At 38.0% G+C, this 22,814-nt stretch overlaps 1 pseudogene; it reads right to left on the reverse strand.

Moving 5' to 3' along the window:
• Positions 1 to 5,747: 5,747 nt before the first annotated feature.
• LOC118997754 (phosphatidylethanolamine-binding protein 1-like) lies at positions 5,748 to 21,618 on the reverse strand (annotated as a pseudogene).
• Between the last annotated feature and the right edge of the window lie 1,196 nt (positions 21,619 to 22,814).

Below are 22,814 nucleotides of genomic sequence, written 5' to 3' on the forward strand. Positions count from 1 at the left end.
GGTTTTTCTAAGTGACTATTTAATCAGTTTAAATCTTTTATATATATATTTGTAAATTTTTATATTTTTAACTTTGGTTTGTCTTTGATTTATCTTGAATTGTTATTAAAAATTGTTAAATTTTAGGGTTATAGATCCCACTTCAAACTTTGAAAATATTAAAGGGCTTCCTTGCCCATCTGCTGAAGATGTCTTAATAACCGAGGATAAATTATATCTAACTCGGGTATAATTGTTTGACTGTGTATCTCCTTTGTTCAGGACATTGCATTTTCCCTTCCTAGCAGGCAAATGCCTAGGTCTCTAACAATATAGTAAAGCACAATGCAGGTTTTCCAAGGACAGATCAGATTTTATTAAGTTTCAAAAATATTTACTGAAATTCTACCATCTTGCAGGTACTATATTAGGCAATGTGATATAAGTTCTGGATGGAATTTCGTTTACTATGATATTCTCAAGATCCATCCATGTTGTCGCAAATCGCAATATTCTATTTTTCTTACGTCTGAGTAGTAGTCCATTGTATATGTACCATATCTTTATCCGATCATTTAGTGTATAGTTTTAATTTCAGAAAGTATTAACGTTCATCTTTTCAAGCACCTGGGTGTGTCTGATACAAATCGCGTGAAGAACGTGTTAGCTCTTCCAGGTTCGTGAATCAACAGCAAGAGACAAATTTGCAGGACTACATTCGGGAGGCAGCGGCTGAGATGGGTAATTTTAGAGGAGTAACAGGCCACCCGCCGGAGCGGGCCTCGGGAAAGGGAGCGGGATTGACCTCAGGCCAGGGCTGCACACCTGCGGGCGCAAAGCCCCAACCGCCAGGGCCTCTCGAGAACGCCTCGGGGCTTGCGGAGGGAGGCCCTGGGGCTCCGCGCGCCCCCTGCGGTCGGGAGTGGCGCTTTCCTAGCCAACCAACGGTTGCAGGCTAAGTCCGACCGGAGCCGAGGACACCAGCATGTTTCCCGTAATGATGCTCTTTGCTGGTCTCTGTGAGTTGCTGGCGTCCAGACCCGGTAAGCCAATGGGAGACCCTGTTATTCTGGTCTGGGCGCAGGGAGAGTTTTCTTTCAGTGCACACCAGCTTCCATCCAAGCCAGACTGGGGCCTAACCCCATTAAAAAGTCGGGGGCTTTACCTGCTTTTTGTTTTGTTTGCCCCGTCACCCTGGAAACTAGGCTGTGTTTGGACATCCGCCCTTAGAAGTGACAGAGAGAAGATATCAATAAGCTCATGGACAAATCCCTTCCTCTCTGAAATTGGGTTTGGCCTTTCTTGCAGGCCTGTCATGTACATCATCAAACTGCCTCAAAATTTCTTGCACTCCAAAGCACCCAAGAAACGTTTCCAACTCCACTCAAATTCCAAAAAAACCCCTGACTTTCCTCAGCTGTCATTTGTCTCAACACGTGTCTTGCATACAGTGTTAATTTATCCTGCAACACAAGGTAATATTTGAAGCAACAAGTGAGTTTGATTATTGTGAGCCAAATTTTGGTTCAGAATTGGGGAACTTCCATGAAAAAGGCAGGTAGAATTTAGTTTCCACCGTTCCCCACGTTGTTTCCTTCAGGGCAGGCACGTCTTCTTCCCGATATCCAGTTCCATTGCAGATCTCGTTGCCCTTCCATGGGGACCTGTTATGAGAGGTTACACTGCAGTCATGCAGACTCCAACACCGCATGAACTCACTTTTTTAAAAGTGTATTTTATTGATTATGCTATTACAGTTGTCCCATTTTTTCTCCCCTTTCTCTTCCTCCTCCCTGCACCCTCTATCTCCCGTATTTTTCCCCAGCCCCACCTTAGTTCATGTCCATGGGTTGTACATAGAAGTTCTTTGGCTTCTCCATTTCCTATACTATTCTTGACCTCCCCCTGTCTATTTTGTACCTACCAATTATGCTTCTTATTCCCTGTTTCTTTTCCCCCATTCTCCCTCCTCTCTCTCCCCACTGATAATCCTTCATGTGATCTCCTTTCCTGTGATTCTGTTCCTGTTCTAGTTGTTCGCTTAGTTTTAGTTTTTTAGTGTCAGTGCTTGATAGTTGTGAGTTTGTTGTCATTTTACTATTTATAATTTTTGATCTTCTATTTCTTAGATAAGTCCCTTTAATATTTCATATAGTAAGGGCTTGGTGGTGATGAACTCCTTTAATGTGACTTTATCTGGGAAGCACTTTATCTGCCCCTCCGTTCTAAATGAAAGTTTTGATGGATAGAGTAATGTTGGATATAGGTCCTTGCCTTTCATGACTTCAAATACTTCTTTCCAGCTCCTTCTTGCCTGTAAGGTTTCTTTTGAGAAATCAGCTAATAACCTTATGGGAACTCCTTTGTAGGCAACTCTCTCCTTTTCTCTTGCTGCTTTTAAGATGGTCTGTTTATTTTTAATCTTGGGTAACTTAATGATGATGTGCCTTGGTGTGTTCCTCTATGAGTCCAATTTCTTTGGGACTCTCTGGGATTCCTGGACTTCCTGGAAGTCTATTTCCTTCACCAGATTGGGGGGAGGTTTTCCTTCATTATTTTTTCAAATAAGTTTTCAATATCTTGCTTTTCCTTTTCTCCTTCTGGCTCCCCTATGGTTCAGATATTGGTATGTTTAAAGTTGTCCCAGAGATTTCTAACCCTCTCATTTTTTGCATTCTTGTTTCTTCAGTCTGTGCGTGAACTCACATTTGAATCATATAAGAGCATATAGTTACAGGCATCTAATGGAAGTCAACTTAATGTTTTACCAGGAACATTTGTATTTTCAAAACATAAGGAAAGTTTACTAGTCAAAGTCTAAATCTGAGTAAGGGTTATATTCCTTTATGAGCAAGAAGGTCCCACTGGGAGGTAGTTATCTCTGGGGCATGTTTTCCAGAAGGGAGGCAATATGTGTTTCATAGAAGCAAAGACAGAACCTTACCAGTCAAGTTTTTTCATCCCTTTAGGGATAGAGATCATCAGGCCACCAACCCAGAAACCTCAAGAGCAGGCTTTGCTGTAGTGCAGACCCAAAAGCCCGTGAGATTTTCAGATTCAGAAAGCTTCTGTAGGGTAGGAACAAAAGGGTGTAATAAAGTGTAATTTTTAGCATGTAGATTCTAAAAAGAGGCCAAATCAAGACCTAAAATTATTAACACAAGCCATTGTAAGAACTCAAGAAAGGTGGCTGGTATACTAGCTAACATGGGAATTCTAAGTGAAATAAAAGTTGATGAGCTGGAGGTTATAAGAACAGCATGTAAGAATCTAATACATGTTCTTGTAATACAGTTTGATATCAGGTATTGTGATCCCTCCTACTTTGTTCTTCTTTCTCAAAATGGCAGCAGCCATTCAGGGTTGTTTATGGTTCTGTATAAATTTCTGGGACTGCTGACCAAGATGGCAGTCTTGGTCACACAACCAAAATAAGGACAACAATGATTTAAAAACAAAAAACAACCAGCACTGATGGAACAAAAACAGACACATAGACCAATGGAATAGAACAGAAAGCCCAGAAATAAACACAAGTCTCTATGATCAATTAATATTTGACAAAGGGGGAAGAAGCATAAAATGGAGTAAAAATAGCCCTTTGAACAAATGGTGTTGGGAGATCTGGTCAGCTACATGCAAATAAATGGAACTTGGTCACTAATTTACACCATACACAAAAATAAATTCAATGTGGATAAAGACTTGAATATAAATTGTGATACCATAAAAGTCCTAGAGGAAAACATCAGCAGGAAAATCTCAGACATTCTACTCAGGAACATCTTCATGAATATTCCCCCTAAAGCAAGGAACATGAAGGAAAGAATAAACTAATGGGACCTCATCAAATTAAAAAGCTTCTACACACCTGGAAAAAAAAGAATATAAGAATAGTAGTTTTTCCAAATTACAATGTCTTAATCTTACCACTATAAGTTACATATTGTCATGTACTTTCAGCACATAGAAAAGCGGACAGAAGATTCTTTTGACAAATTGTGCAGAGGAAAAAGCATGAGGTTGTATCAGCCTGGTCCAGAAGCTTAGGAAAGCTGTCTATTTGTATGGTGTCTGCTGCTTCTGCTCCTTGGAAACGTTGAGCTTTCAGCCTCCAACAGGGGCAGATTGTCATGTAGGTGTTGGAGCTTTCTTCCAATGAGGAGCACAGGTCCGGGAATGAATGCCTCTAAGTTCTGCTGGTAAGGTCCTCCGCCTGGGTTGTAGAGCGTCCTTATGGAGATGGCTTTCCCAAAGGACAAAAGCTCCGGGATGTCAGTTGTGGAGCAGGTCTTCATCTCCTGAGAGTGTGCTCTGAAAACCCTGCTGGACTAGTTGGCTGCTTTTCTTTAAAGCCTCAATTAATCTCTGGTACTAAGACAATATTCGAGGTCTGTCCAGAAGGTATCCAGCCAGGTAATATGAAAAATAGATTTACTGAAGAAGATACAAGATACAAGAAACATTGTACATAGGACAATGATACCTCAGCCCGCTTCAAAGTAGGCACCCTGGGACCTCACACAGTTCTCCCAATTGCCATCAGCTGCTCCATTGTATTTTTCCTGAATCTCATCAATGGTCTGAAATCCCTTCCCTTTCAAAGGTGATTTTAGTTTTGGGAAAAGCCAGAAGTTGCAGGGAGCCAAATCTGGGCTGTAATGGGGCTGAGTTACTTGGGTGACTTGGTCTTTCTCTAAAAACTCTGCATGAGATGTGATGCATGAATGGGCTTGTGATGAAGCTGCCAATCACTAGTTGCCCATAGGTGTGGCCTTCTGAACCATCGAAATAGTTTCCACAGAGGAATGTTCGGGGTTAATTCAAAATGTGATGCAAATTCATTAGCCTCCTCACTCAGTTATTTTTCTCTCAGTTATTTTGAGTGTGACGGCCCCACAGTACACATGCTCACTCAATGGCATCCACCGCCCCCACTGACTAGTACAGTGAAATCATTATTGGCTATGCATGCTCATTTCACTCCACTCTCCTTGGCTGCCAGGTTGTGCAAACTGCTCTCATTATGTTATCAACAAGAAATTTTACCGGTTTGATTTCTGGTCAGGGCATGGGCCTAGGTTGCGGGTTCTGTCCTAGTCGGCGCAATTATAAGAGGCAAATGATTGATGTTTCTCTCTCATATCATGTTTCTCTTTCTTTGTTTCTCCTCTTCCCCTCTCTCTCTAAAAAATAAATCAACAGCATGTTTTTGGGTGAGGGTTAAAAATAAAAGGAGCCAGAGTGGAACACTGACACCCAGAGAGATGCACCATATTGGGGGTTAGTGGGCGTACCAGCTTCCTGTTGTCTGGTGAGGGCAGAGCTGCGAAGACAGATTTCAGAAGGTGCCGCCATGCCCAGTTCTGGACTTGGGCTCACAAAGGCAGGTGCAGTGAATTGTGGGTTTTTTCTTTTAACCTCCCTTAAACATTTTATTTTTTGATGTTTTGCTCTATTATTATAGACCTGTTATGCCTACTCCCATTTTTTTCTCTTTAAATTATGGATTTATATTCTTATATTAACAACTGATGACCCTATCATAGCACCAAAATATTCCCCAAAGCGGAGTTAAAATTTTTTTCCAAACATCAAACAGGGTGCGTGACCCTGTACAACATAAAGGATAGACAGAAGGGATTCCCTAAATCCCTATCTGTTCACGCCTCACCTGTGAGAATGGGAACAGGGAAGAGGAAAAATTTACGTGTATCACTTGAGAACTCTCGGGGCTCCCAGGGTGATTTCCATCTCCTGTCTTTTCTCTACTTCCCAGACAGCTGCTCGTAGAGCTTGGGCACAGTCACTTAATTCTGCTGCGTTATACGTGCCAGCCACTGGCGACACTAGCTCTGACCTTTTGTGGAATGATAACACCTTGAATTTTCCATGGTGGTCTCCAGATTTGTTGCTGAGAATGAGTTCTTCACACTTCAGCAGCCTGTCCTACTAATAAACCAGCCACACATAGAGGTGAAGGCATGTGCCCTTGGGAGGCCCAGAGCCCATGTAATAGGACCACCAGAAAATGGTGCCATTTCCTATATTTGGGGTCCTGCTGGGAGCATCTGGGTCTGTCAAGACCAAGGTGTAAGGGTTTACCTGGATCAAGGCCATCCCATGCAATACTAGTGGGCTGGTTTTTAACCTGGGTAGGTCTCAGCACTTTGCCCAGCTCGTCAACCTCTGCCCCAGTGTATTTGATCTGCAGTGGGTGCTGTTGTCTCTTGCTCACTCCCTGCAGGCTGAAGGGCCTGGACCACTGAGGCCATGGGCATTCCAGAGCCCAGCAGGTGGGTGGACAGCTGGGATAGCTGCAGGAGACCAGGCGCAGGTCAGCAGTACCAACTTGGAACAGTATTTGGTGATCCAAATACTGATCACCATTAAATTTGAGTTAATTTTTGTATATGGTGAGAGGTAGGGTTTCAACTTTTAAAAATTCATTTTGATTTCCTTTTGTTAGCTGTGGCCTGCCATTATTTATTCCTAATAATACTTTCAGCTGTGAAATTCTATCTGGGCTAATGTTAACATTACTACATCAACTCTCCTTTGATTAATATTTGTTGTAAACATACTTTCCCATTTTATGTGACAAAACCTATTAGTATCTATGTTCTTGCCTACATTGATTGGCCTTTTTCCATTAAGTTGGGTCGATTAGCTCTTGCTCATGGGGTTGAGAAGAAGAGACGCGTCAATTTTGCATCAAGGCAATTGAGTGTATGTATCCCTCTTCCATCTTTTCTGATGCACAGTGACCTTAGACGCTAGTACTTCCTAATTATGTCAATCTTTGAAAAGGAGCTCAGGTTGCAAGATCCTGTAGTACCACATGGTCTGAAGTTTAGCCTCTATCAGAGCCCAGCTGTGAGCTAGAAACTTGCATAAAATACATACAGTTATATAGTTACATTAATATCTCGTGGCTGCCATGAAAATGTGTGCCACTAACTACAGAAATTACTCCTTTGCAGTTCTGGAGGCCAGCAATGCAGAATCAAGAGACTGATTTCTTTTGGAAACTATGACTTTCATTCCTCTTTCCTAGATTCCAAGGACTGCCAGAAAGCCTTAGTATTTCTTGTAGACATATTAGTCTAGCATCTGGGTCTGTCCTCATATGGCTGTCTCCCCTGTTCTTCTCCCCTTCTCTTACTTAGAGGACACATGTCATTGGATTTAGGGTCCACCCTAATGTGGAGTGGTCTCACCTCAAATCCTTAGCTAATAACACCTCTCAAAGATTCTTTTTTTCCAAATAAGGTTGCATCCACAGGTTCTGAGTGGACATATTTTTGCTGGGGTGGGGGGAATCGTCATTCAAACCACTGTATATGCCAATGAGGACATGTCTTTGCTTCAGAACCTCAGGGGCTTTTACTGACATTCTCCTAGTGGGGCTTAACACAGGCTCTACTCAGATTTACATCTGCTGTGGATCCTTAGTGCACTATGGCTTCTCCTTGCCTTAAATGAAAAATGTTAGAGCTGCTTGCACAAAAGCCTCAGTCAGCTGAGGAATTTTCTTTTACTTTGGCATCTCACAAAGCTGGCAGCCTATGATTTTTCAATAAAATGGTCAAAGCAACACAGCCATATGTTATGTGTGTTACCTCCAAAATCCAAATGCCTCTTGTCATTTACTATAGAGGTTATTTTCCAGGGTCTCTAGACTACTAGGCCATTATAGGTGGATTTTTCTTGTGCATACAGTATTTAATCCAGACTTGGGCATACCTGCTTCTTGCCAAGGCATCTCAGGCACTTGCAAGTTCAGGTCTTTGTAGGCATGATGTTATGAATGATAACAGAGTTATCACTCCAGAATGATTTCCTCTTAGATGTTATATTAATTTCCTATTGTTGCTGTAACAAATTTATTGTCTTACAGTTCTGTAAAATGGGCCTCATCGGGCTAAAATCAAGGGGTTGGCATTGCTGTCTTCCTTCTGGAGGCTGTGGTAGACAGTCTTTCTTCACCCTTTCCAAATTTCTAACAGCTGTTTGCATTCCTTGTCTTGTGTTCCCTTCCCTCCATCTTTAAAGCCAAGAGCATTGGGCTGAGTTCTTTTCACACGGCTGTCTCTCTGGTTCTCTCTTCTGCTTCTCCTCTTCTACTTTTAAGGTTTCTTGTCATTAAATTATGACCACAATTAATCCAGGATAATCTCTGTATTTTAAATTCAGCTGATAAGCAACATTAATTCTCAATTACAATTTGCCAAGTAACCTAACCTATTCATGGGTTTTGGGGATAAGGACGAAGACATCTTTGGGAGGGTTATTTTATCCACCACAGAGTGTGGTGTGTGTGGAGTCTTGGTAGAAGCAGAACTAGAGATGATAAACACCTGAGGCAACGTGGATAGCCAAGGCATCATGCTGTCACTGCCGAGCAAGTGATAATGCAAACTTGGTGCGGCAGTTCTCTGCTTATTGGGAAAGAGAAAACCACCTTTTCCTACCTGTGGTTACATACGGATGCCAATGCCACTGTTGATTTGCTTCCCTAATGTTTTGAATAATATTAGTTATTTCAGTCATCACCTGATTAAACTTAAAACAACTATTCTCTATTATCTCATTTGCCCAGAGCAAGCAAATCAAATAGGAATATAATAGGGATCACTGCCTTTGTATATTTCTTTTCTTTTTTTTATTTTATTGAATCACTTTTTTACTGTATTTTTTCCATTGCCATTTATTCCCCTTATACCCTCTTCCACCTCATCCCTCCAGCCACCATCACCAGACTGCTGTCCGTGTCCATGAGTCCTCTTGCTTTTTAGCTCGATCCCTCCACCCCCAACCCGTTCCCCAGGCCCCATCAGTGCTGTCAGTCTGCTGTCTGGCTATGAGTCTGTGTCTGTTTTGCTTGTTAGGCCATTTATTCATTAGGTTCCATAGTGGGACTACTTTTCTGGATTCAGAAAAACTTTTGGTTTAATTTTTTGGTGATGGTGAAACTGATACTCAGAGTTTTCTCTCTGGCCATTCCTACCGTAATAATTCTCACCCTGTGGGTTAGGTAGGCTAGATGGGGGTTGAACAAGTTACTGATTATTTCTAGTTCCACAGATGGTTCCGTAGCTGGACAAATTGTGTTAGGGTTAACTTGCAGACTTATGATTACACTCGTAGATTTGAGCATTAATCACCTGACCTTTTCTGGTAAGCAGACATTTTTTAGGTACTCAAAAATTACTATTAGCTTAAATCCAGTATTCATTATTCCACAGAAGGTTTAGTAATTGGGTTTTTATCCTGTGGATTCAATCTGAGGGTTTTTCTTTTAATTGATCAGTTCATCCTACTTACATTTATTGATATGACAGATTTCTAATCTCTATGCTTCTTATTTATGCTTCTTCATACTTTTTTGATCTCATGCTTCTGTTTTGGTAAAAAGTCTTTTGCCATAAAAATCGGTGACACTTTGTTTTTTGGGTGCCTTGTGTATTCTCTCACCCCTTAATCTGGAATATTTATAATCTATTTTATATAATAGATTTAATCCTTTATTTAGGTAGTAGTAGCTAGTGATTCCTCATTGTGATCAGGAAATTTAGTATTTTACTACTTTCTCCTACCTCCTGCTCTTTCCTTTATTACAGGACTGTGGTTTTAATTCTTCTATACCATTATATCATTAAACAATAGGTTTCTACTTCTACCACTCAACTTTCAGCTTTAAGTCAGATTTTTTTTGCCCACAGTGCAAAAAATTTGAGGAAATCAGTATGCACATATGGTATCCTTCTTTTTCTGCTATACTTTGTGACATTATCCTATATATTATTCTGCTATGTAATCATAGTTTATAACATTTGCATTTAATTGAATAACTACAATTTCTATAGTTGCTTTGACCTTTATTCTATATTTAAGTTTATTTAATGCTCACTATTACTAGGCCTTTTTCCTCAACTCTGTTTTTATCTTTATTGAGGGAAGTTCATCTGCCTTTCACGATGGCATGTATGAGCTATATTACTTAAGTTTATGCTTGTAGACATCTGTCTTTTGTCTCCATGTTTCAATAACAATTTTTCTGGGTAAAATATTCCTGGTTCCATACTTTTTTTCGTGAAGATTTTTAAAAGGCTTATTATTCAGTTTTTTTAACATTGAATACTGTTTTAAAAAATTCACAAGCCAGCCTGCTTTTCTCCCTGGCCTCAATATGATTTTCTTTTCCTTTTTCCTTTGTGCTAACATGCCTGTAAGATTATTCTTTTGTCTTAGACAGCCAGCAATTTAAGTAGAATAATCTCAGTTTTAATAAATTGTTATTGAATTTTACTATAATACAGTGTACTCTCCAGTCTATTGTTTCAAATCTTTTATTTTATTTTTTTCCGTGTTAAACATGCTCCTTTATTTCATGCTCCACAGACTTACATATAGTATGTTGATTTTTCACAGTTGTCAAGAATTTAATATTAGTCTTTTTTCTTTTTTAAAAAATTTATTTAACTATTTTTCAAGTATAGTTTTCTGTCTATTACTCCCATCTCATCCCACCCCCGTGCTCCCCCCTCCCTCCCACTTCCACCCTTCTCAGTTGTTGTCCATGTATCCTTTATATATGTTCCTCTAAATCCCTCCCCTATTTCCCCTGAAATTCCCTCCCCTCTCCCCTCTGGTCGCTGTCCGCCTGTTCTCTATTTCAGTGTCTTTGGTTATATTTTGCTTGCTTGTTTGTTTTGTTGTTTAGCTTCCTGTTAAAGGTGAGATCATATGGTATTTGTCTGTTTCAAATTTTTTAATTGAGGAAAATTTTCTTGAGGTTTATCTGTGATTATTTTTGGTCTATTCTGTTTTGTTAAGGAACAGCAAATTTTGTGTAAGTTGACAATTCCCCCTGTGTTTTTTTTATGGTGTATTATAACTATTGTGTCTGTTTTTAAATTGTTTCAAAGATTTTTATAGGAATATACAGTGATAACGCATATTTATATAAGTGAATCTTATGAAAGACCCTGAACAAATATTTAGTCAGGTTTAAGACACAGTTATTAATGGTATTTTATTTCTTCAGGTTCTCAAAATTCATCTGTCCAGATTGTATTTCCAGAGAAAATCCAGACAAATACAAGTGATAATTCAGAACTAGAAAATGTAAGATAACTTTACAATCAATGTTATAATATAAAATTTCTTATTTTTATCATATAGCAATGAAATATATCAATCCTATTATAGTATGAATATAAGTTCCCAGTATTACTTCTAATAAGGAATTTAAAGTTTTAATGGAAAAAGCAAATATGTACCTTAGAACGTTGTGTTTGGTTTAATGTTTGTCATTTCCTCATGGTGAAACTATTAAAAGTTCAAATACAGAAAATAATGTAGAAGAATTAGGGTCTTATCTGAGTGATATCTAGATGGTTCACATGAAGAAAATAATTTTCTCCACAAAGGTTAAGGAGAATCTTTTTAAAAATAAAGCCTCCTTCCTTACTCCTTACCAGAGCATCTACGAGTTCTCAGAGAGAAGCCCTTTATTCTATTATTTTTGTTAGAAAGGGAGATACTTTATCTTATTCATCAATTTATTTAACAAATATTTCTCTGGGCTTGCATGCACAGCTATATGCTAAGTGTCTTAGGATACAGAAATATGCAAAATGTCTTAGGAGATAAAAAAATAAATCAGACCTTACGTATAAGTGGTCAGTATTTTGATAACACTTTCTTTTTAACACTTTTATTGAGGTATGGTTTGCCCACCACATAATTCACCACTGTGAATGTACCAACTCAGTGATTCTTAGTGCACAAAGAGAATTGGGTAGATATTACCACAATCCAGTTTGAGAACATTGATGTTGCCTTAAGAAGTTCCTTCATGCCTCTCCGCAGTGTTTCTCTGCTCCTATTCGCAGCCCTTGGCACTGCTGAGTTGTTTTCTGTCTCTGTAATTTTGGCTTTTCTGGACATTTGAATGGAAACATATGATATGTATCTATTGGGCTTCCTTCACTTAGGTTTGTCCATTTGGTAGCACTTATCAATAGTTCATTAATTTTTATTTCTTAACAGACATTGATAGACCCTGGATTGTTTTCAGATATTGGCTATTATGAATAATTCTGTTATGAACATTTATGTGTAGGTGTATATTTTTTTGAGAAGATTCTTAGGAGTGAAAGTGCTATGTCATATGTTAAGTTTATACTTAACAGTTAAAGGAACTGCCAAACTGTTTTTCATAGTGGCTGCACAATTTACATTTCCCATCAGCCGCATATGAGGGTTTCAGTCGTGTTTTGTTTTGGTTTTACTTGTTAACACTTGATGATGTCCCTGTCATTTTTGGTTGAAGTTATTCTAGTTGGTACGTAGTGTTTTTCATTGTGGCTTCCGTCTGAATCACCCTAATGAGAAGTGAGGTTGTGCATCTTTCATGAGCCTCTTGGCCTTTTATGTGTCTTCTTGGGTAAAATGTTCATTCAAATTTTTTGCCCACTTTTAAATTGAGTTGTTTTCCTCTTTATTTCTGAATTCTAAGAACTGCTTATATATCCTAGATACAAATTCTCTTTTTTTAAGATGTGATTTATATTTAGAGAGGAAGGGAAGAAGAGAAGGAGAGAAATATCAATGTATGGTTGTTTCTTGTGAGTCCTCTGCTAGGAACTGGCCTGCAACCCAGGCATATTCCCTGACTGGGAATCGAACCGTGATCTTGTGGTTCGCAGGCCCACGCTCAATCCACTGAGCTACACCAGCCAGGGTCCTAGATACAAATTCTTTATCTGATATATTATTTTCAGTTATTTGCTCCCAATTTGTGTCTTGCTTTATTGTTTTCTCGCTGGTATTTTTTGAAGCACACACTTTGATGATATACGGTTTATCAGATTTTCTTTTTATGGCTCTTGTTTTTGCTGATTGTAACTGAGAGCTCCGTTTTGGATTGGAGTGTGTCCCCTGCCCCCTGAATTCATATTTGAAGCCCTAATCCTCAATGTGACTTTATTCTGAGATAAGGCCTTTAAGGAGGTAAGGTTAAATGAGTTCGTAAAACTGGTTCCCTAATCCAATTGGACTTGTGCCTTTTAAGAAGAGGAAGTGATACCTGATACAGACTTCGACCAGTGGGGTCTGTGTATTATGACTGCAATGAACAAATTCACACAGACTGCAGAAGTCCTGTGGAGAAAAAGGGACGGCATGACTGCTCTCTGAGTGAGAGAGGACCTCGACCCCTGCCTGGACAAGCGCTTTTCTGGGCACATTACATCAAGGATGGTCCTCATTTACTATGCACAGGTTCACATTAGGTGGTTACCTTTTATAGATAACAAAGGAAAGAATGTTGCTAATTACTTCAAAGAAAAGGATGTTTGCAAGTGCAAGGGGAAGGTGGTTGAACTGGTTACACCCTATGTTTGGGAGGTTTAGCACAGACTTTAGGAAGTTACTTTAAAGATATGCAGTAAACATTTGCTGCCTCAGTTCAGGGCGAGGGAGTTCAGCAAAAAGCAAGCCTCAAAGCAGCCTAAGTACAATGCAGGCCTGGTTTTCCTGTGGGAAAACTAATCTGTGGGCCCAGTTCCTGTGTGTTGTCTCGCTCCTACTGGTTTTCTGAATCAGGAGCTAGTCTGTATTCACCACTGCTGTGCAGATCGGTTCCCTATAGATACCACCCCCTCCCCCTTTTCTCTATCTGAGCACAGAAAAAAGACCATGAGAGGACACAGCGAGAAGGTAGTTATCTGAAAGCCATGTACAGAGGTCTCACCAGAAACCCACCTTGATGGCACCTTAATCCTGGACTTGCAGCTTCCAGAACCATGAGAAAACAACTTAAGTTTTGTTTAAGTCTTTCCATCTGTGGTATTTTGTTAAGGCAGCCCAAATCAACAAATGCAGATCTGAGAAGTAGGGTGCTGTGGTAAGAGATGCCTGAAAATGTAGAAGTGGCTTTGAAACTGGGTGATAAGTAGAGGCTGGAATAATTATGAGCATATGCTAGAAAGAGCCTAGCTAGCCTTGAAATGACTCCTGGTACAAACATGAATGCAAGAGGCAGTTCTGGTGAGAACTCGGAAAGAAGAGAGAAGAGCTGTAGAAGGAGCTTCTATCATTTTAGAACAAAGATATATATATTATCTATCATGAAAAGACTGATGTTTGAAATATGTGCATTATAAGTGTTTCTGATGAGATCTCAGATGGGAATGAGGAACAGGTTATTGGAAACTGGAGAAAAGGTGACTGTTTCTGTAAAGTGGCAAAGAACTTGACCGAACAGTGTTCCGGTGTTGTGTGGAAGGTGGGACTTGAACATGCATTTTCCTTCAAAAAAAGGGAAGAATGACGCAAAGGCTATTCAGGATTGACTCTCATCACAAGCCTCGGAAGCAAAGCTTTTTCCTCCTCGATGTCAGAAAGTTGACGACTTTCTTAGTTTCACTGAGCCAGGGTGCTTCCATTCACTGTCTTGAGCAAGGCTGCTATCTGGAGCCATAGGGGTGGGGAGGGGACAGGGCTGCTGCTTAGGGCTGTGGGGATAATACTGCTGCCCCAGTGTGCACCGGGGGTGGAGCACCAATTCCATAAATTATGGTAGAATGTGTTTTTAATTCAGCTCAAAATATTTTGAAATTTTCATTGTGATTTTTTCTTTGATCCATGAGTTATTTAGAAGTTTGTTGTTTAATTTTCATATATTTGAAAATTTCCTGGATGTTTTCTGTTGTTGATTCTAATGTAATTCAGTGGCAGTAGCAAACCCATTTTTATGAGTTTAATTCTTTTTAATTTCTTGACCCCAAATACAGTCTCATGGACAACAGTTCCTATGCACCTGAAAAGAATGTGGATCTCACAGTTGTTGGGTGGAGTGTTTTCTGTGTCAGTCAGGGTGTGTTGGTTAATGGTTTGGTTGGAATATCCTTCATGCTTGTTGTTTTTCCGTTGAGTTGTTCTATCTGTTATTGTGACTGGCATATTGAAATTTCTGACTATGATTATTAAATTGTCTATTTCTATGTTTAATTCTGTTAGTTTTTCCTTCATGTATTTTGAGGATCTCTTAAGAGTTACGTGTACATTAAAATTTTTTATATCTTTAAATGTATTGATAAATTTATCTTTACAAAATGTTTTCTTTATAGTAATGTTTATTGTTTTTAAGCTTATGTTATCGGATATCGATACGGCCTCTTTTTATGGTTACTATTGGCACAGTATACATCTTTTTCCATTCATTTATTTTGAATCTCTTTGTATATTTGAATCTTAGATGTGTCTCTTATAAACAGCATGTAGTTGGACATTGTTGTACATGCTATTCCAGTCCATCTCAGTCTTTTTATTGAGGTGTTCAGATTGTTCACACTAAGGTCAATTATTGGTATAATTGGACTGACATTCATTTTGTTATTTTAAAATTTTATTTTCTTTGTAGTTTCTGTGGTATCACAATATGCATTTTAAGTTATCACAATTTATATTAATATGAGCAATTTCAATAAAATATGGAAACTTTGCTCCTATGTAGTGGAATTCTCTGTCCTTTGTGCTATTCTTGTCATGTAGTACGTCTGTATTTGTATAGACCCACCTATACATTATTGTATTTATTGCTTTTTCCATTAATTAAAATTAAAAGGAGAAATAGAAATATATTCATAATTTAACGAATTAATACAGTGTTTTATATTAACTCATGTATTTAACCAGTTCTGGTTCTTAAGTTACCATCTTTTGTTACTTCCTTTCAGCCTGAAGGAATTCCTTTAGTATTTCCTGTAGGGCAGGTCTTGTTTCATCTTAATTTTTAAAGGATAGATTTGCTGGATACAGAATTCTTGGTTGCCAGGATTTTTTTCTTTCAACATTAAACAATAATAACCTTTTTACTGCCCTCTGGCCTCATTATTGCAGATGAGCAGTCTGCCATTGATTATACTGAGGCTTCCTTGTATGTAATGAGTTGTTTTTCTCTTCATGTTTGGCTTCCAATAGATTGAACACGATGTAGCTTGATGTGTATCTCCTTGTATTTTTTTTTCTACTAGGGATTTGCCAAGGATTTGGATGTGCCGATTAATGTTTTTCATCCAATTTAGAATGCTTTGGACATTTTTTCAGATATTGTTTTCTGCCTGCCTCTCTTTCTTCCCTTTCTGGGATGCCCATTACACATATGTAGTGTCAAGGGGTTTTCTATGATGTATATGCCGATACCCCATGAGCAGCATTTGGGAGCGCTATGCATTCCACATTCTGGTCGAGACTAGTAGTGTGTGCATGTTCTCTCACTTTAACATTCTGCTGTTTGTGTATAACAGTGCATATAAAATATGTTTAGATATAAATTAAGCAATATATAATGTAGTGTATAGTGTATATTTATATTTTATTTAAGCGATATATAAATATTTACTAATGTATAATATATATTTCATGTATTTATACATTATATTTTTTCTTTATATGTAAAATACATATTTTGCTTCTTTATATGCACATAATTTTGTGTACTATGTATACCATTTATATTACATATTNTGTTTGTGTATAACAGTGCATATAAAATATGTTTAGATATAAATTAAGCAATATATAATGTAGTGTATAGTGTATATTTATATTTTATTTAAGTGATATATAAATATTTACTAATATATAATATATATTTCATGTATTTATACATTATATTTTTTCTTTATATGTAAAATACATATTTTGCTTCTTTATATGCACATAATTTTGTGTACTATGTATACCATTTATATTACATATTTTATAATTATATACATTTCAGTTCATATATATTTCAGTGTTACTTCAAGTCTTTGATTATTTCAGGAATGTTTTCTTGATTAATATTTCTATTTTAATTTTTTTAGAATTTATTTTTTATTGTATTCTTTTTTATTACCCTTTAGTCCCCTCATATTCCCTTAACCCCTGCAGTCACCACAATGTTGTCCATGTCCAGGAGTCCTTTTCCCTTTTTGCTCAGCCCCCCCCTCTGTAACCTCCCCTCCCAACTTAGCTGCTATCCTGCTCTCCATCTATGAGTCTGTCTCTATTTTGCTGGTTAGTTCAATTTGTTTGTTAGATTCCACATATGAATGAAATCATATGGTGTTGTCTTTCTCTGACTGACTTATTTCACTTAGCATAATGGTGGCCAGGTCCATCCATACTGTCACAAAGGGTAAAATTTTCTTCTTTTTTTATGGCCAAGTGGTATTCCATTGTATAAATGGTTTTATCCATTTACTGATAAATGGGTGGCTTCCATATTTTGGTGATTGTAAATAATGCTGCAATGAACATAGGGGTGCTTATGTTCTTTCCAATGAGTGTTTCGGGTTCCTTTGGATATATTCTCAGAAGTGGGATTGCTGGGTCAAAAGGCAGTTCCAGTTTTAATATTTTGAGGTATCTCCATACTACTTTCCACAGTGGTCTCACCAATCTTCATTCCCACCAACAGTTCAAATAGTTCCCCTTTCTCCACATCCTTTCCAGCATTTGTTGTTTGATTGATGATAGCATTCTGACAGGTATGAGATGATATCTCATTGTGGTTTTAATTTTCATTTCTTTGATTATTAATGATGTTAACTATCTTTTCATATGTCTATCAACCATCTTTATGTCTTCTTGATTTCTCCAACTTTGTTCTTCTTTCTCAGGACCTCTGTTGCTATATGGGGCCTTTTGGGGTTCCATATACATTTTTGAAATATTTTTTCTAGTTCTGTGGAATGCATCACTGGTATCTGGACAGAAATTGTGTTGAATCTATAGATTGCTTTGGGCAAAATGGATCTTTGAATAGTGTTAATTCTTCCTATCCATGGACGTGAATTGTGCTTAAACTTATTTGTATCTTCTTCAGTTTTTTTCTCCAGTATCTTATAATTTTCTAAGTATAATTCTTTTACATCCCTGGTTAGATTTATTCCTAGGTATTTTATTCTTTTTGAAACAATTACAAATGGGATTTCTTTTCTTAATTTCCCTTTCTGATAATCCATTACTAGCATATAAAATGCAACTGATTTCTGTATATTAATTTTGTATCCTGCCACTTTGCTGAAGTCACTATCAGTTCTACTAATTTCTTAGTAGAATCTTTATGGTTTTCTGTGTACTGACTGTATCATGTCCTCTGCAAATGGAGACAGTTTTACTTCTTCCTTCCCATTTGGATGTCCTTTTTTTCTTCTTCTTCTCAGTTTTCTATGGCTAGGACTTCCAGTACTGTGTTGAATAAGAGAGATGAAAGTGGACACCCCTGATTTGTTTCTGACCTTAAGGGGACCACTTGTAGTTTCTGCCTGTTGAGTATGATGCTGGCAGTGGGTTTTCATATATGGCCTTTATTTTATTTAGCTATGTTCCTTCTAGTTACAATTTGCTGAGAGTTTTTATCATAAATGGGTACTGGATTTTACCAAATGCTTTTTTTGCATCTGTTGTTACGGAAATCACACTACCTAATATCAAACTATGCTATAAGGCCATAGTAACCAAAACAACATGGTACTGGCATAAAAACAGACACAAAGATAAATGGAACAGAATAGAGAGCCCAGAAATAAACTCACACCTTTATAGTCAATTAATCTTTAACAGAGGAAGCAAGCACATAAAATGGACTAAAAATAATTTATTCAACAAATGGTATTGGGAAAATTGGACAGATACATGCGGAAAAATGAAACTAGATCACCTTCTTATACCACACACAAGAATAAATTCAAAATGGATTAAGGACTTAAATGTTATACCCCAAACCATAAAAATTTTAGAAGAGAACATAGGCAGCAAAATCTTAGACATTGCATGTATCAGTATTTTATCAGATGTATTTCCTCCCCAGGCAAGTAAAACAAAAGAAAAAAATAAACAAATGAGACCACATAAAACTATAAAGATTTTGCACAGCAAAGGAGAACATCAATATAATAAAAAGACAACCCACAGAATGGGAAAACATATTTGCCCATACATCTGATAAGGAGTTAATATCCAAAATTTATTAAGAACTTACAAAACTCAACACCAAAAAAATCAAACAACCCAATTAAGAAATGATCAAAGAACTTGAATATACACTTCCCCAATGATTAATAATGTTAAATATTTGTTCATAACATCAATATAAAAATATTAAATCATCATTGCTTATTTTTATACTTATTCTTTTCTATTTTTTATTTCTTTTTTTCTATTTTATTTTTAAAAAGTAATTATTCTTGCTATTCTCTATTTTTCTTATAATAATTTCTGTGATGTATGGGATATTGTGTCTATTTTTAATTTCTGAAATATTTTTAATTTCAATTTTTATTCTGAGCTCTGTTATTTCTCTTTTCTCACATTCCCTTGTATTTAACCACCATCATCTGTTTATTTATTTTTTTTTGCTTTTCTTCTTTATCTTCTATAGTTATTTTATTTTAGATTATTTTGTCATGTTAGGTGATGGTTTTATCTGATTGGTTGTTATATTTTTGTGGTGTGCCTTTTTAAAATATCTGTAGACTATTTTCATTATTTTTTACAGTATTTTTGTATGGGGTGCAATCATCTTTTTCTTCTTTTTAAATGATATGGATTTTTCACACATTATGATTTCAGTTTCAGTGCTGGGGGTAGGCCAAAATATATTTTCTAGCTTCGTAATTTAAGAGTTCCATTCTCATGTTTTAGATTAATGCATGATTAACATGGACTCCCTGTGTTACCATCTCCATAGAGCTGAATTTCTAGAACTCTTTCCCCCAGTATCTCAACACTTTCTTTTGCCTACAGTGTTTCTTGTATTCTACTATAAGTAAGGCCTCTGTCTTTCTGAAAGAAAGATTGTGTTGGATATTTGCAGTACTCTAGAAGACTCAGGACATCCTGCACCTAATCTTCCTGTAGAGACTTAGGGGGTCCCTGTTTATTGTATCTTTTTGCATTTGCCTAAGAATTGGGACATGTGTAGCTACGTCACAGTTTCACAGGTAAGCATGCCTACTGAAGCTTTTCACCAAGTGTGGGTTTCACCTTTTTTGAGTGTATTGATAATATTTGTGTCTTAGTATTCTTAGAAATTTTAGAACTCCCCTTTATTTTCTCTCTACCAATAACTGATGATATATTCTAAGTCTTCCATAGGTTCTCCTGTCATCTCAGTTTGCACCCCTCTACTCCCTCCTCCTGTATGATAATCTTTGGTTTATGAGAATACCTTGATGAAGAGCCTAGGTATGATTTTTAAAGATAAAGCAACTATTCTAGTTGCTCTGTCTCCTTTTAGAAGAGATTTGGTGATTTTTTTTAAACGAGGGACTCAATCAGCTTTTTAAAAAAGATTTATTTATTTATTTATCTTTAGAGGGAAAAGGAAGGAAAGAGGGAGAGAAATATCAATGTATGGTTGCCTCTCATGTGTCCCCTGCTGGGAACTGGCCTGCAACCCAGGCATGTGCGCTGACTGGGAATCGAATTGCAATTCTTTGGTTCACAGGCCTGCACTCAACCCACTGAGCTACATCAGCTGGGGCTCAGGATTTGGTGATTTAAAATTTACCCTATCATCATGATCTTGTCTTGCCTGTAAGTCTTTCAGTTGTAAAGGGGATTTACTTATCTCTTAAATTATTTTTCTACAATAGACAGTGATGGTGCTTTACCCTGTTCCTAAAATACCCCTCTCCTGGTTGGCTTCATTCCTTCCATTATCTAGCTATTGTGACTGCAGCTGCTAATGGCCCACCGTAGATTTCCCCAGAAGGTTGCCTTCAGGTGTTGGAGCTACTTCATTCAGAGTTCCAGGGACCAGTGACTAGAAAGTGAGAGGATCCAGAAACTCCAGTTTTCATGTCTCAAGATAAGATAGGCTCTGTAGTACAATTCCTCTCCAGATGTCCCTGGAGGATGAGGCTGAATTTAGACTTCACTTGAAACTCTGTCTATCCATGTTTCATTTTTACTCCTTGCCAATTTTGCTTCCCTCAGGCTCCCACCGGTTTCTCCTGATAACACTTGTTCCCTAAGTCACTTGCAAAAGTAATTATAATTTCAGACTTAGCTTCCTGGGAATTCAGCTAAAACAGTTGGTACCAGAAACCGGGTGGTTCTAGGAAGCCAACTCTAAAAACAGGATCTGGAGGTACTTTACCCACAATTTAGCTGGTAATGAGGACCCTGTGACTAGTGGCAGATGGAATATTGGTAATTTCTAAAATGTGTAGTGGTGAAATTACCAAGACTTTTTGTTGTAGTGGCTGGTGATGGTAAATAAATGGAATAGATATACTGACTAGTGCAGTAGTTCATGTGTTTGACAGTTATAGGGCAAACAGTAATTATGAGGATGGTGGAATTGATCAGTATCAATAATTCAATTAAGAGAGAAAACTACAGGCTCATGCTACTTAATCATTAGTTTAAAGTGAAGTTTGAATGTCAGAGGACCTGAGCCTCATCTTTTGTAGCTAGAGGACTTATGTTGTCGGACGCCCAGGAAGTAGTCATAAGAATTCCAGGACTTCAAAGGTGAAGTGCTGTTTGCCTGGCTGATGAGTTCTCAATGTCTCAGGAAGGATATCAGGAGACGCTGACACTTACCTGAGTTGGACAACTCTTTAAACTCATGATTTCACCATATCCTCTGTTCTCTGTCATAACATAGTAGAAGGAATCTGGGTCATCTGGACATTTCAAAGATCATCATGTTGGTTTACGAGACCAGTTACATACAGTTAATTAGACCTCACAAAAAGTGGCAAGTACTCCTGCTCTCCTGGTAAAACACATGCTCCCAGAGGGAGAGAGACGCACCCCATGAAGATTCAGGGTCTTGATGCATCAGTGCTATCTAGAGGGGTCTAGAGGACGGTGGCAGCTGTGGCAGTCCCTCCAAAATAAAGACTAGTTATATTTTGTGCCTTCTGTCACTAAGAAAGAGCCACAACCCCGGATAGGCCTTTTTCGGTTTTAGTGACAGCAAATTTTTACTTGAAAATGCTATCCTGACTCATTTATTGAATGGTTTAAAAGACTTCCAGTTTCAAGGGCAGTCCAGGGTAAGAAAGCTCTACATCAGATCCAGGTTGCAGTAATGTCATCCCTGGGGCCTGAGCTATATGAACCAGCAGACCCATGGCCCTAGAAGTATTTATGGTATAAATAGATGCTATGCAGAGTCTCAGGCAAGCCCCAGTAGGAGAGCTCTGGTGCAGAATTTAGGGTTTATGGAGCAAGGCTATATTGTCTTCATCAAAGAAATAGGTATCATTCAAAAAGCAGCTCCTGGTATGTTGCTTGTTTTTTGAAAAATACTGTGGATTATGACCACGAGATAGTAATGACTGTGCAACCTGAACTATCCGTCCTAGACACATGCTATTAGATTCACCAGGTCACAAAATTGACTGGGCCCGATGGCAGTACATCTGAGGCTGGGACTGAGTAGGTCTGCAGGGCACCAGTAAGTTGCATGACTAGGCAGATCCTATGTCATCCACTGTTGTGGCATAAATACCTCTCTTAGCTCATACCTGTGGACTCGTGAGGGGTCCCTGTAAGTATGTAATGAAAGAAGAAAATATAAACTGAACTTTGTTCATTAATGAAGTAGCTGGTATATTGGTATGAACAAAAACTGGATTCTTGTGTCTCTACCCCTCTAGTCAGTGTTGGCCCTTACAGACTGTGGAAGGGGAAATCCTCTCAGTGGGAAGGCCTCAGGGGGTGCACCTGATAATCCACTTTGTAGTGAGAAGGAAGTAGGCCAAAGCAAAAAACGTGCAGGGACTCAGGGGCTGTGGTGCATGGTTTGCCTGTTTTGT

Source organism: Sturnira hondurensis, unplaced genomic scaffold (genome assembly GCF_014824575.4).
Source record: "Sturnira hondurensis isolate 20B ecotype Veracruz unplaced genomic scaffold, ASM1482457v3 Scaffold0013414, whole genome shotgun sequence".
Lineage (NCBI taxonomy): Eukaryota > Metazoa > Chordata > Mammalia > Chiroptera > Phyllostomidae > Sturnira > Sturnira hondurensis.